The sequence below is a fragment of the Hyperolius riggenbachi genome, chromosome 3 (assembly GCF_040937935.1).
Source record: "Hyperolius riggenbachi isolate aHypRig1 chromosome 3, aHypRig1.pri, whole genome shotgun sequence".
Lineage (NCBI taxonomy): Eukaryota > Metazoa > Chordata > Amphibia > Anura > Hyperoliidae > Hyperolius > Hyperolius riggenbachi.
Window position 1 is genome coordinate 264,572,147 of NC_090648.1, and position 15,122 is coordinate 264,587,268.

The 15,122-nt window shown below is 42.6% G+C and overlaps 1 pseudogene; it reads right to left on the minus strand.

The window, feature by feature from the left end:
- Positions 1–15,122, minus strand: part of LOC137562296 (chloride anion exchanger-like) — a 97,931-nt pseudogene that overhangs the window by 60,171 nt on the left and 22,638 nt on the right.

Below are 15,122 nucleotides of genomic sequence, written 5' to 3' on the forward strand. Positions count from 1 at the left end.
AAAAGGATAGAGTAAAAGGAGGAAGAATAGGAGAGATAAAAAGTAAGCAAAGTAAAAAAAGAAGAAGATGCCGGAAGCGGCGAACGAGAGGGGGGGGGCCCAAACAAATGTAACGCGTCTATATCCTACATCTCTGAGTTTAAACCGTGCTCTGGGAGTCTAGCCACTGTTGCCATATTTTCCCAAATTTTTGCGGGCACTTTCTGTGTGAATACAGTACTTTTTCAAATTGAATCACTTCATTAACCAGGGTTTGCCATAGGGTTACTGTGGGAATTTCCGGAGAGAGCCATTTTAGTATAATTGCTTTCCTGGCTAAGAATAAAGTTTCGCGTATAAATATACGGTAGTAATGTTGACCATCTATCTCATCCAACAGGCCGAACAGGCATAATTTGGGTTCTATAGTAAGTGTGATCCCTGTGATAGTTGATAACTGTAGTATAATTTGCCTCCAGTATTCTGTTATACCAGGACATTGCCATATAAGGTGAAAAAAGTCTGCTCCTCCACTACCACATTTGGGGCACGTATCATCCTGCTTCAGACCTTTAGCAAACATGCTTGCGGGAGACCAGTATGCCTGGTGGATAATGTACAGTTGTATAAGTCTATTATGAGCTGCTGTGGATGATAGCTTGACTGAAAGGAAAAAATCTTCCCATTCGTCCTGTTGGATAATAATACCATTATTTTCCCATTTAGTTACTCCTGCCATGGTCTGCTGTTCTATTTTCCCACTCAATAAATGTGTATATAAATATGACGTCAAACCCTGAGCTCCCTGGGTTCTAAGTATTCCTATCAAAGGATAATTAGATATCGGTAAGCACTGTATTCCAAATTGGTTTTTGAGGGCATGCCTGAGTTGATAAACTCGGAATTCTGCGGAGTCGGGCACCTGAAAAGTGGATTTAAGTTCAGCTAAGGTAAATATACATTTATTAGGATTTATGATTTGACATATTGTATATAGTCCTCTGGTTTTCCAGAATATAGGATCAGGCAGAGACACCAGATGTGGAAGAACTGGATTAGCCCACAGAGGTGTCTCAGGTGGCAGACCTGTATATTTATAGTTTTTTTTGCAGCTTCTCCAAATCTGTATGGCCAGTTTATGCAGAGGAACAAGAGGAAGCGAGGCCCCCCTAGCACCGGACTCCAGCAGGGCAAAAGCATTATGATTAGTGGCATATTGTACCAAAAGGGCCTCTGATAGATCAGGTGTTTGATCGGGCATCCAGGTTTGTAGGTATCTTAACTGTCCAGCCAAATAATATAAGTGAAAATCCGGGAGGGCTAAGCCTCCATCCGTAATGGGCCTCATTAGTGTTTGTAGCTTAACACGAGCTCTCTTATTTCCCCAAATAAAGGAAGAGACTATACTGTTTATTTGTGTGAAAAAGGTCTTTTTGATGGGGATGGCTGAATGTTGAATAATATATAAAATTTTGGGTAAGGAAATCATTTTAAGGAGATTAACCCTTCCTATCACTGCAAGTGGTAACTTCCCCCAGGCTTTGCATTTAGATGTCAGTTCTGTTATTAATGGTAATAGGTTAGCAGAGTAAAAGTCTTTGGGGGATTTGGTAATAATGATTCCCAGGTACTTAAATTGTTGAACTATCTGCAGCGGGCATTCAGTTTGAGATAGACTTATTGAATTTTTATCTAGTGGTAATATGCATGATTTATCCCAGTTAACACGTAGTCCTGAGTGCTGGCCATATGTGGTTATAATTATCATTGCTTCTCGTAGGGAACTATATGTATCTTCTAAAAATAGGATAACGTCATCTGCATACAAACCTATAATATCTGTGTGTGATCCCATAGATAAGCCTCTCAATAAGGGGGAACTTCTAATTTTTATAGCTAGTGCTTCAATTGCTATAGCAAAAAGGAATGGTGATAACGGACATCCTTGACGTGTGCCTCGTTTTAAATTAAAGAAGTCTGACACCTGACCATTAATTCCTATTCTAGCTTGCGGTGCTGTATATAACTGTTTTACCCAATTTATAAAATTGGGACCAAACCCAAATCTTTCCATGCAGATAAATAGAAATTCCCATTCTATGGAGTCGAAGGCTTTCATGGTATCTAAAGATACCAGGGCCCTGTCTCCCGTGACATTATGCTCTATTTGAGAGTGAATAAGAGTGCGTCGTATGTTAATAGATGTGCTCTTGCCCGGCATAAAACCTGTCTGATCTGTATGTATAATATCTAATATATATTTACGAAGCCTGTTGGTCAGAAGCTTAGCAAATATTTTATAGTCTGCATTGAGCAGGGAAATGGGCCTATATGATGCACAACAAAGAGGGTCCTTGCCTGGTTTCAATAAAACGATAATAGTGGCTTGGTTCCAACTTTTAGGGGTTTTTGTTTTGTTATTAATGCTTAGGAAGGATCTAAGCAATTCTGGAGCTACTTGTTCTTTATATCTCTTATAAAAGTCTGCTGGGATACCATCAGGGCCTGGGGCTTTGTTAGCTTGTAAAGACGACACAGCTATTTCCACTTCATCAAGGCTAAAGGGGGCCTCCAGTTCTTTCACCTGCTCCTCCGCTAATTTTGGGAATTGGCAGTCTGCTAAATATTCTCTAATTTCCTCCGGCGTTTTAGTTGTTTGGGATGTATACAGGTCTTGATAAAACTTTACAAAGGATTGCAGCACCTCCTGTGTAGACCGGACTACTAAACCATGTTGATTTATTATACTAGTAATTATTGATGAACCTCTGTGACCATGTGCCATTTGAGCAAGCAGTCGCCCTGTGAAGTTACCATTTTCAAAGAAGGACTGCTTATTAAAGAAAAGCTTCTGTTTAGACTTATGATTAAGGAATAGATTTAGCTCTCTTTGAGCCAATAACCAGGTCCTTCTAGACCCGTCAGACGGCTGGCGGATGAATTCTTGTTCCAAATTGGAGCACGAGTGCATAAGTGTATTTTCTTTTTCCTGGCTCTGTCTTTTAATAAATGAAACTGTAGAGTGTAATGCGCCTCGCATACAACATTTAAAAGCATCCCAGACTATTGGTATAGATGCAGAGTCTGTATTGTTAGTGAAGAATTGAGATATTTGCTGGATTGTACGATCAGGTAGTGGGAATTGAGAGAACCAGAAGGGATTAAATTTCCACACTGGCCTAATTATGTCCTCATTTACTCTCAATATTACCAGCAGAGGCGAATGGTCAGATATACCTCTTGTTAAATACTCAGCTGATTCAATGCGTTGTATAGCTATATTATTAGTTAGTAAATGATCAATTCTGGAAAATGCTTTTTGCGCTGGAGTGTAGCAAGAGTACTCATGTTTATCTGGGTGTAGCATCCGCCAACCATCTGACCAATCAAGGGAGGAGGCCCATTCTGCCAGCAGAGATCTTTTCTTATTTTGCCTATTTCCTGACTGTCCAAATCTATCAATGTTATCATCCATTGTCATATTTAAGTCTCCTACACATATTACAGAAGTAACACCATCATTAAGTAGCATCGGAATTACAGGGCGAAGTACATCCAATGAAGCAGGCGGAGGGAGATAGGCAGCTAGAATTTTAAGTGGGAGAGAGTCCACTAAAACGTGGATAAATATATAACGACCCCCAGGATCAATTTTAATCGTTTGGACTTCCCATTTTAGGCGCTTATGAATAATAACTGACACTCCCCTAGAGTTAGACATATACATAGAATGATAAGACTGGCCTATCCAATTTTTTCTTATTCTGCCTATTGTATCTGCCGTCAAATGAGTTTCTTGAAGGATCATTATATCCGGGTCATATTTTTGGATGAAAGTGAATACTAGATTCCGCTTCATTAAAGTACCCAGCCCACGCACATTCCAAGATATTAGTTTGAGTTCTCTACCCATTAGGATCAAGTTCCATGTAACACTTATATTCCCAGCAGCATCGGTCAATATTTACAGTAATAAAAGTATATGCACTTTCATTCCCCACGGGACCCCCATTTCCCCCTCTCCCCCACCCCCCAACCAACCACAGAAAACATAACCAAAAACATCTGGCCGTCATCCCACCGATCAACCCAAATAGATAGCATGTTGAAACCTGAATATTAGTTAAAGTGAGATTAATTCTACTCTTAGCTTTAGAATTACAATTGGGTGTACCCGGGGGGCCACAACCAGAACTTCCACAGTATATAAACACAAAACAGAGTATAATCAGCATCATCCAGGTGTGGATTACTCCATCATCGGGGGTATGCAGCATATCGATTGTCCACTGTACACTTCAGAAGTTTGAGACACATATATATCACCCATTGAAGGGCTGCATAGGTTATTAAAGGCACCATTATATAAGAAGCTAAACATCAACCTGAGTAAAGAAGGATTAACGCTTTATAGTTTGGCCCCTAAGTGAGCACAACTGACATTAATAAAAGTCTGGCTGCAGAAGAGTAACTATACTCACTGCGTGACAGCATTATAGTACAGGCTGTCTTGTATGGACTCTGAGTCCTGAGGGAACATAGTAGATCAATGACCTGTCTCCATATTAGGTGTTGGATAGGAGAGTTTGTATACTTGCCACGATCAGTCACCGCTATTGATCTGGATCTTGTCTTCTAGGGGAATTACGGCGATATAGATATTTGTCCAGAAAGTCAGCTGCCATTCTCGGATTCTCAAAGAAATGAGTCTTCCCTTCATGTATCACTCTAAGTCTCGCCGGATAGATCATGGAATAAAGGATTCCCTTTTCCCGAAGTTTGCGTTTAATGTCCATGAATGTGGCTCTCCGTTTCTGCAAGGCCAAGGAGAAGTCAGGAAAAAGTTGAATTTTAGCATTTTCATATATCAGGTCTCCCTTGTCTCTGGCTAAGCGTAGGACTGCATCTCTGTCCTTAAAATTAAGGAATCGGGCAATGAATGGTCTTGCTGGGGCTCCTGGGGCCGGAGCACGACCCGGTATTCTATGAGCGCGCTCAACAGCAAAAAGGTTGGAAAGTCCATCTGTGCCCAGGGTGTCTCTTACCCATTTTTCCAGGAAGCCCTCTGGATCGGATCCTTCGGCACGCTCAGGTAGGCCAATCAGTCGTATATTGTTGCGACGCAGACGATTTTCCATGTCGTCTATCTTTTCCCATGTCGCCACATCTGAATCTTGTAGTTCTTGTATTTGTCGTGGCATGCGACGGGTAGTGTCCTCCAGGTCAGATATCCTCTTTTCGGCTTCTATTGTCCGCTGACGCAGATTGGATAGGTCGTGGCGTAGTAGGCCGACCTCGGCTTTCATCTCCTCTATTTTGTTTGTGAGGCAGGTCTTGGACTCGGATATGGCCGATAGCAAATTGGTGTATATAGTAGTTAATGTGAGTTCCTCTGCCTCTTCGGTATCTGGGGTTGTAATCGGTACTAATGTTGGAGGCTCCGAGTCGCTGCTGAAACTTTCATTGGCGTGGTCGGCCTCTGCTGTATTTCCAGTCTCGGCGCCATCTTGTGATTCCGTCCGTTGGAATCGGGCTAGTTTGTCTGCGGTAGTTTGCTGCCCTTTCATCTTGTTTCGCTTTGGAAGAGTAGCCAGTGTGATCACCAGGGTGTGGAGTCTCTGCTGGTGCCAAAAATATCGATATGTCCTCGGATGGAAGCCTCGGATTCAGCGGTAAAGCGGGAGCTCTTCTAGTCTACGTCTTGCTGCATTGAGCGCTGGCTCCGCCCCCCGCGTACAACTGAATTCTCAGTGGATGTGCATAGAACAGTTTTAAGGAGAAGTACGACCAGTGGAATACAAGGGATGACTTCCCTATTCACTTCAAATAACACTGCATGTTTTATTTAGCAAATAGAAATGTTATTGGCACTTCAAAATCGCATACCTGGTTTCCATTCAAAGGGTAATCATGTTTAAATGAATAAACTTTAGCCACAGAAAATCCAACAGCAAAGGCCACAATGGAAATGGCAAAACACTCTGCTACACATTCTTGGAAGACTGAAATGCTTGGTGTAATCGGTGACTGGTATCTGCATATTAAATCACAGTAGATTCAAATAACATTTAATTAACATTTATACATAAACATTGCCTTCCCTCTTGCTTCCGTTGTAATTATTATCTTCAACTTTAGCAGTATTCCACCAACAGGTCTACGTACACGGTGTCATAGAATATTGTCTTACTAAAGGCAATTGGATTACTATTATGTATCTGAATGGGTGATTAGAGCAAGAGTTTGGTGCAGAGGTTGATGAAAAAACATTACAGAGACCAAACGAAAGTCACGTTTTGGGTGACTCTTTGGTTAATGTTTGCTGACCAAAAAGTAATACATTCATATATAAGGCAGTGGTGTAGCAATAGGGGATACAGAGGTTGTGACCCCACCAATGCCCCTGGATCAGAGTGCCCCCAATAGGAACCCTTCTTCATCCATCGTATTAGCTTTGCATTAGTGCTATGCTGGTAATGAACACCTCTATATGTACAATGAATAGTAGTAATCCCTCACAAACTGTTTCCTCACTCTGATTACACCTCTCTGACACTGCAGCTGTCCTTGGTAGGCTTTGAAGCTCTATAATAGAGTTCTTGAGGCCCCATGTAAAACTCACACTGGGGCCCCAAGCTCTTTAGTTATGCCACTGATCACTGGAACCAGCATTAAATCAAAGCACCAGACAACCAACAATCAACACAAAGATTTAGATTTTGGTGAAGGTGCTCATGTTTTGGCCAATAATAACTGAGTGTAATCCTACAATATGAATCAAATGAAATATGTTGTGAATGTATGGAAAATTGTGCAAAAAAAAAACCTGCTCAAAATAAACCAGCTCTCACAAAAGCTTGTTTAAGACGGATATCAATGTGTACCAGGTTTTGGGGAGAATATTTAGTAACCCTGCCCACATATAGTATGGAAGAGCAGAAAAAGACCACAAATGTCTAACCAGTGCCCCTGCAGGGTGTTTGCATGGAATCCAAAGTCTGCAGTTTTTTGGATCACTTGGATGAGACAGATACTTATTCAATTTATCATCTCAGGATTTGGGATTAGCCTAGAGAGCACTGAATGCACCTAGTGGAGAACAGAAGCAGGTGCAAAGTGCTAGTGGCCACTGTACTTGGCTGGAGTTGTCCGAAAGCAAAATATATACCCACCTCAAAAATCTCCTCACAACCTGCATGGGAGTTAGGGCTCGTTTCCACTGTTGCGTTGCGGAATCGCCTGGATTCCACCGCGGACAAAATCGCATGCAGATGCGTTTCCGCATGCTGTTTTCCCTGCGATTCCGCATGCGATTTCGCATGGCTAAGAAGCAGGCGAATTTAACCATGTAACTGCCTGTGTAAATTGTCATAGCAGTACATGCGAAATCGCATGCGAAATCGCGGGGAAAACCACATGCCAAAGCCGCATGCGATTTCCCTATTAAAAGCATTTCGGGCGATTCACCCGCATTCCAGCTGCACGCGAAATCTGACGGCTCTGCCGTGCAGATTTCCCCCGCACACTAAAACGCACCCGCATGACGCACAAGTGGAAACAATCCCATCCACTTCTATTGCCTATGCGAATCCGCATGCGGTGCCTGCATGCGTATTCGCTATAGTGGAAACGAGCCCTTAAAGTGAATGTGAGGGTGAAAAAAAAAGTTAGATACTTACTTATGGACAAGGAAGCTCTGGATCCTATAGAGCGTTCCCTCTCCTCTCTTGTACCCTTCGTTCCAGCGCCATCACTCCCATTTAATTTGCTGCCTGGATTTGAAAGAGCTCATGTACCCAAGTGCTTCTGACAATGGGTGGCTCCATACTGTGCATGCATGGGGGGGTGAGGCTCACGCATGCGCAGTGCAGAGCCCATCTTCTGAAGCACTTGGGAACACGAGTACTTCTGAAGCCTCCCAGGGACTCAGAGACGTGTATTCAACCAATTGGATGAGTACAGACAACCGGGATGACAATGCAGGAATGAGGGGAGCAAGAGAAGGCAGGGAAGGCTCTATAGGATCCAAAGCCTTCACTGTCCATAGGTGAGTATCTGACTGTTTTTGCACTCACATTCACTTTAAATCCAGCCAGTAAAAGCCTCACGTTGCTAGCTGATTGATCACATGTCAACTAACTAATTGATAACTGCTGACTTTGATTGACTCCATTTCTTTTCTTCCTGGATTACTGCATATTTGCATGCTAGGAGAATGTTTCCAATAATCATTAGCAACCAACATGAAGGCGTAAACAATAAAGCAAGGAGGTTGAAGGAGGATACAAAGAGAAAAGAGAGAGAGATATTTCTTTATATAATTGCATGGCCAGCTATTGATAAGGTCCACTAATCACTATAAAGAAACACTTACCCGCTTTCTAATGTTCCAATTATCTGTACATGAAATTTCTTATTGAACTCAAATGCATATGAAATGCTAGTTGCTATAACTGTCTGTAAGATACAAATTATAAACACTTCAGTATTTACCACATCAATTACATAAATTTGTTATGTACATGTAAGGCTTGGTGGTGTATTCTCCACAGTCAGCATGCAACGCATGAGCTGGCGTGGAGGAGGTACACACACTAGCACCAGGAAACAGGCTATCCCTAGTATAGTGGAGGGGAGGACTGACTGCAATAGGAGATTGTGGCGCACAGAGCCGGTGCAGATCTGACAGCCACAAACAATGCTTTCGTTATAACGTCTCAGCGCAAAGTAGCGCTGAGCGCATAAACCAGAACTGAGGAGATCAGGACAGGTAGTCAGAATGAACGCTTGCTAGCTAGCGGCTACTTAGCGACAGCAATCGTCCAAAACCAGACAGACTGGAATGAGGCAGCCAATGCGATGCGGCGATGGCGTGCCTCACAAAGACAGGACAGGATAGTCAGAAAATAGCAGGATTGAGATAGATGAACATAACACAGATAAATATACAATAAGTATGTTTTCCTAGCGTATTACAATTACAGCTATCAATGAAACTATTTGTAACGTCTGACTAACATATGTATATATCGGCAATGAACCGATATATGACATAAGCAGGAACGCTGACTAACACTGGAGCAAAACAGGGAACAGGGCTCAGAAGGATTCGCTATCTCTTCGCAGAGATGAACGCAATCCACAAACGGTAACAGAACAGGATTCAGAAGGATTCGTTATCTCTTCGCAGAGATGAACGCAATCCACAAACAGTAACAGAACAGGATTCAGAAGGATTCGTTATCTCTTCGCAGAGATGAACGCAATCCACAAACAGGACCAGGAACAGGATAACTAGCTCAGCACGGGTGTTCACGGTACGCGCAAACTACCAAAACGTGCTGGAAAACTGACTAACTGAACACAGGAAATAAACAGTTTGTGTACGTATATATCAGCAACACTGATATATCAACGTAACACAAATACAAGGAAAATAATAAACGTGCTGGTATGCATATATATTTGGCAATGAACCAATATATGATGCAAAGACCAGCAAAGTATCTTTAACAAGAAACACGATCGGGGGCTAAAGCGACAGCAAGACAGGCTTAAGCTGAAGCTATGAAAACCCAAGGAAACCCTGCAGGAAGCAGATCTTTATACTGAGGTCATCCAATGGGAGCAGACATGCAGATTCCCACACAGGTGAATGATAATCAGTCACAAGCTGACAGCAGGGAAAGACAGACAAAGCTATGCAACTTGCATGGAAATAGATCAGAACTGCCTGAGCTGCAGCACTAATACTTCCAGTAATAGCTGCTGCAGCAGCGATCATTACAGTACAAAATAGAATGACAGCTTGTAATCTAGAATTCAACATGTAGAATATTCTCTGTTTAAAATATACTTGACGGCCCACTATCAGGAAAAAATGTAAAATCTATACATGTGTACATATACTTATATGAAGTACATTAGTCCTAGAGTAAAAGGCACTATACATGTATTTTCTTTTATGTTGCTTACAGTATGTAGTAAAAGTCTGACAAATTCTTTTGGACTAGTCCATCTTCTTATGGGGGATTTCCAGTATTTCCTTTAGGCCTTGTTCACATTATAAATCGCCAGCGCTATCGCAAGTGCTGAGCAATTTATAAGAGCGCTTTTCAAAGCGATTTTCCCTGCACATTGCGCTAAGCACTTTTCTAAGCACTTTTGCTTAGCGATTAATTTAGACACTTCCTGATGTCAGTTAGGAAGTGAACTCTTTGATCCGGAAATGAATAAATGTATTTATTCATAAAAGTGCTCAGGAAATCGCAATACAAAGTGCTTTCAAGAGCACTTTGCTATTTCCCTATACCTTCCATTGAACCAAAATGCTCAGAAAATGGTACAGGTAGCGGGCTTGCGATTTTAAAACTATCAAAATGCCCTGACTGGCACCGCTTCAATTGGCTTCCCTTACGCCGTCGCTTCTGCACCATCCCCACTAGAACCACCAGACACAGGAACACCTTCTTCCCTCAAGCTGTCCTGCACCTGAACTCTCACTCTCTCTCATGCAGTGCCCCCTAGCCTCCGACTCTCGCCACTCCTGCCCAGGGCCAGCCCTAGACTTTTTGCCGCCTGAGGCAAAATTAGAAAAAATCGCCCCCCCCCCAGCCATGGGGGGGGGAGGGCGAGCTGGAGGGGTAGCGGGCAGAAAGGGGGTATTGGCCTAGTGGTGGGGAGGGAGGTCTGGGGGGGCGGCACCCGTCTGTCCTTGAATGCTGGGGGCCGCCCGCCGAGCTGGAGGGGTAGCGGGCAGAAAGGGGGTATTGGGCCTAGCGGTGGGGAGGGGGGTCGGACCCCCCCCTCCCTCGCCTGGGTCCCCCAATCTGCACTGCTCCTCCAGCGTTAAACCAGCTTGCATAATATCATTAAGAGGCAACGGGTGGGGGAATCACTCACCTCTTCCGCGTTCCATCGTGCGTTCCACTGACGTCACTTCCTGCAAGGCCGTCCACTTACAATACAGTGGGCGGTGTTGCCGGAAGTGACGTCAGTGGAGCACACGATGGAACGCGGAAGAGGTGAGTGATTCCCCCACCCGTTGCCTCTTAATGATATGCACGCTGGTTTAACGCTGGAGGAGCAGCGCAGATCGGGGGACCCAGGCGAGGAGGGGTGGTCCGACCCCCCTCCCCACCGCTAGGCCCAATACCCCCTTTCTGCCCGCTACCCCTCCAGCTCGGCGGGCGGCCCCTAGCATCCAAGGACAGACGGGTGCCGCCCCCCAGATCTGCCGCCTGAGGCAAATGTTTCACCCCGCCTCATGAGCGGGCCGGCCCTGCTCCTGCCTCATTGCATAGCTGATTTTGTCTTTCTTTGTATCTATGTATCTGTATGCCTAACAGCCACTTGTAAACTGTTGCTTGTGCCATGCCGTGTACACCACAAATAATTCCGGGTGCGACACCCGTCACACTCGGCGCATAAAATTGATTCTGGTTTTAATTCTGAAATGTGAATAGTCTCATAGGAAATCATTGCACAAGTGCTTTTAGAGTGATTTCTAAAATCGCCAGCGCTTATAAAAAAATCAAAACCGCTCATAGTGTGAACAAGCCCTTACTATTTACAAAAACACTCCCGGGAAAGACTCTATAGAAAGATGCCCACCAGCCTCCATATTTATCGCACACTTTTCTGGCAGATGGACTGAGCAACTGCTGTTCAGTAAGTGCTTTTAAAAATAAAAGGAATCTATGGTGAGAGGCATATGGAGGCTGCCATATTTATTTCCTTTTAAACTATACCAGTTGCCTGGCAGTCCTACTGATCTTTGTGGCATTGGTAGTGTCCGAATTACACACCTGAAACAAGCATGCAGCTAATCTTGTTAAAGCGGTCTAACACCCAGCATTTCAACTTTGCTTTAAAAGATTGCTTACAGCTTAGGAACTATTATGCCAGATCTGTTTTTAAGCAGAAATTCACTGAATGGGTTAAACGTGACATTTTTGTTTTGTATTTAGCTAGACATCCGCCTCAGTGCTGAGGTTTAGATACAAATGTATCTTTGTTTGGAATGCAAATAGACCTCTGAAAAACCTGTCTGGGAAGCCCTCTGTGCTCTCTCAGAGAGGTGTTTGTTTATTTACATTGTAAATAGATACATTTGTATCTAAACCTCAGCACGGATTTGGATTTCTAGCTAAATGCAACACTAAAGGTCCTTACACACGCCTGATCAAAGGCAACAACGGGTCCGTCGTCACCTCCTGCTGGGCATGTTTTCAGCAGACAGTACAGCGTGTGTACAGTCTGTTGCTGGACTGATAAGGCTGTTTCTGAGCGATCCGCTGGGCGGATTTATACTTTTTTATTTTTTAGACTTTTATCTTTGGAGTCATCTGAAGGCAATTGTCTATGCTGTGAAGATACGAGATGTGCAGCACCTGAAACTACGGATACTGGAAGCCTGTGCTAGCATTTCTCCTGCGGTGCTGCTATCAGTGTGTGAAGAGTTGGAGAAGAGGGTTGCATTGACAATCCAACACAATGGGCAGCACATTGAACACATTTTATAAGTGGTCAGAAACTTGTAAATAACTCATGGAAGAATAAAGTTATGTTAAAACAAAGCACACCATTGTTTTTCTTGTGAAATTCCCAATATGTTTGATGTGTCACATGACCCTCTTCCTATTGAAAAAACAAAAGTTGGATTCAAAATGGCCAACTTAAAAATGGCCGCCATGGTGACCACTCATCTTGAAAAGTTTCCCCCCTCACATATACTAATGTGCCACAAACAGGAAGTTAATATCACCAACCATTCCCATTTTATTAAGGTGTATCCATATAAATGGCCCACCCTGTAGTATGGCTTGCTTTGGGGACATTTTCTGAAAGCATTAAAAAATTTATTTTATTTATACCTATTAACTTGGTCACCCCTAGAGTCCACCTCAAAGCCTTTGGAGCCTCCTGTCATATTGACCCTACACTTTGGAACTCCTTGCCACACCCAATCAAGACAGTTCCCTCTCTGGAGGCATTTAAGTTCAAACTGAAAAGCCACCTGTTTAGTTCTAAAGCACTCTCTACAGTCCTATAGTCACTCTTAGCATGTTCACAGCTCTTGCTGGAATGTGGATATGTTGTGAGTGAAAGTGTATTGTAGCGCCCTTCAGAGGTTAGTTTTGATGCCCTATCTGCTCCAGGAGAGGAGCAATAAGTCTATGTGCTACTTATCTGTTTGGTAGGTTAATGCACTGTATGCTTACATGTTGCATTTTGCATGTTATAGGTCCAGAGTTAGGACACAAACTTACAGAGGAGCCTCTTCCTGGCGTATGTGATTATGAGAAATAAGGCATTGTATTCCAAACAAAAACCTCTCTTTTTGAATAAGCTGTAGGAATAGTGTTTCCTTATTATTATTTTGAATGATTATTTGAGTGTGAGTGTACAAATGATTGCAGTAGAATATTGTACATATTTATGTTTCCTAAAAATCCATGTATCCCCTTTGATGTTGAATGTATAAAGCTGTCTGTAAGCTAACAGGATTCAGTCTGATGAAGGTCCAAGGGCCAAAAGCTTACGCTTTTATATATACTTTTAAGTTAGCCAAAAAATGGTATCATCCTGATTCAAAACTTCCTACAAATGGTTAATTGCATTGCTAACTTTTAACTCTAGCCTTTAGTTCTCTTCAGTGGATAGTGTGGGCCAGATTTACTCTCCTGCCACTCAGAATCTAGCGTGGCAACTTTTCCTATACATTCACAACTCTGTGCTTATATTTTGGATATGAAATCATCTTACAACCCCCCCCTCCCACCCACACACACACACACACACACACACACACACACAGGTGTACAGTAAATGTGATTAGGCTAGAGGTGGCTTGATACATAAGGCAACCGGCAAATACATGAGCACATGTCCTAGCCACAAACATTTCCTACAGATTCAGCCTCCGTTCCACTCCCCGGACTCCCAAGGGACTCTGTGTCTTAAATATGAGCTTCAATACTCCTGGAGACAGGTGATAAGGGACAACAACAAAAACTTGATGGGGATGCTACCTCTTACACACTTTGCAAAATAGTTGTATTTTTTTGCTGCCCTGGTCCTTGTTGTAGATTTACCAATTTCCTGTCATTACTCTTCACCTTGTTCTTCTACCTAGCCACCTAGTACTTAACCTGTTTTCTTACCCGCAGAGTCCTTTACCCCTTCTTTTGCTAAGTTCTGTTTGTTGAACTAACCTGGCTCATGATGTGGAGGATACCATTTTACAAGTACCATTGTACAAGACTTACCATTATGAGCTCAATGGGTATTGGAAAAGGTATTTTCATGTGATAATGATCATTTAGCTTTTTGATGATAAGCACCACAATCATAATTATAACTGATGTAACAAGGTCAACCTTATTTGTGCTATATATCTTCTCAAAGATGTCCTCTAATGTCTGCAAAAACAAAAACAGGCTTACATTTTAACATGGTTTAGTGAGTATAACCTCATTTTATAAAGGGTTATTTAATAAGATCATAATTATAAGTCTGAAGGGGCAGTGTACTCTTCCCTTTTGTGATTCTGTCTTGCATTTCAGATCTACACTCGTTTCTTGTTAGCAGAGAAAAGTGAAAAAAAACATAGCAATCGGTCGGACCAACTTTACTATGGTCAGATAAATAAAAAGATGATTGCCTGCATCCATGCATTGGTGTGATATGTTACTCATGCATTTAAAATAATGGAAAATGAAAATGTTTTGAAATTGAAAAATATAAATCTACTTACATGAAATAGTGATAATGGTCCACTAAAGTTTGATACTTTAATTCCAATTACAAACTTAAGTTGAGACACCAAAACCTGTACGGCAGCTGCAGTAGTGAAGCCACTTATAAGAGGATCTGACAGGTAGATTACTATGAAGCCAACTTGCAACAATCCAAATGCCACCTATGAGAAAATAACCTTAATCAATAAAAGTAATTGTTTGTCTCTAAGCACTCAACAACAAAGATTAACCACTTGCATACCAGCAGTCTCAGGCCCCTTAAGGTCCAGAGACGGCTGGTACCGGAAAACAAGGCTTACCAACGAATCGCCGGACGGACCTGCCGGTCACATTACTCACCCATCTTCGCATGCCCCTTGCTCTGCCGTAACTATGATGCTA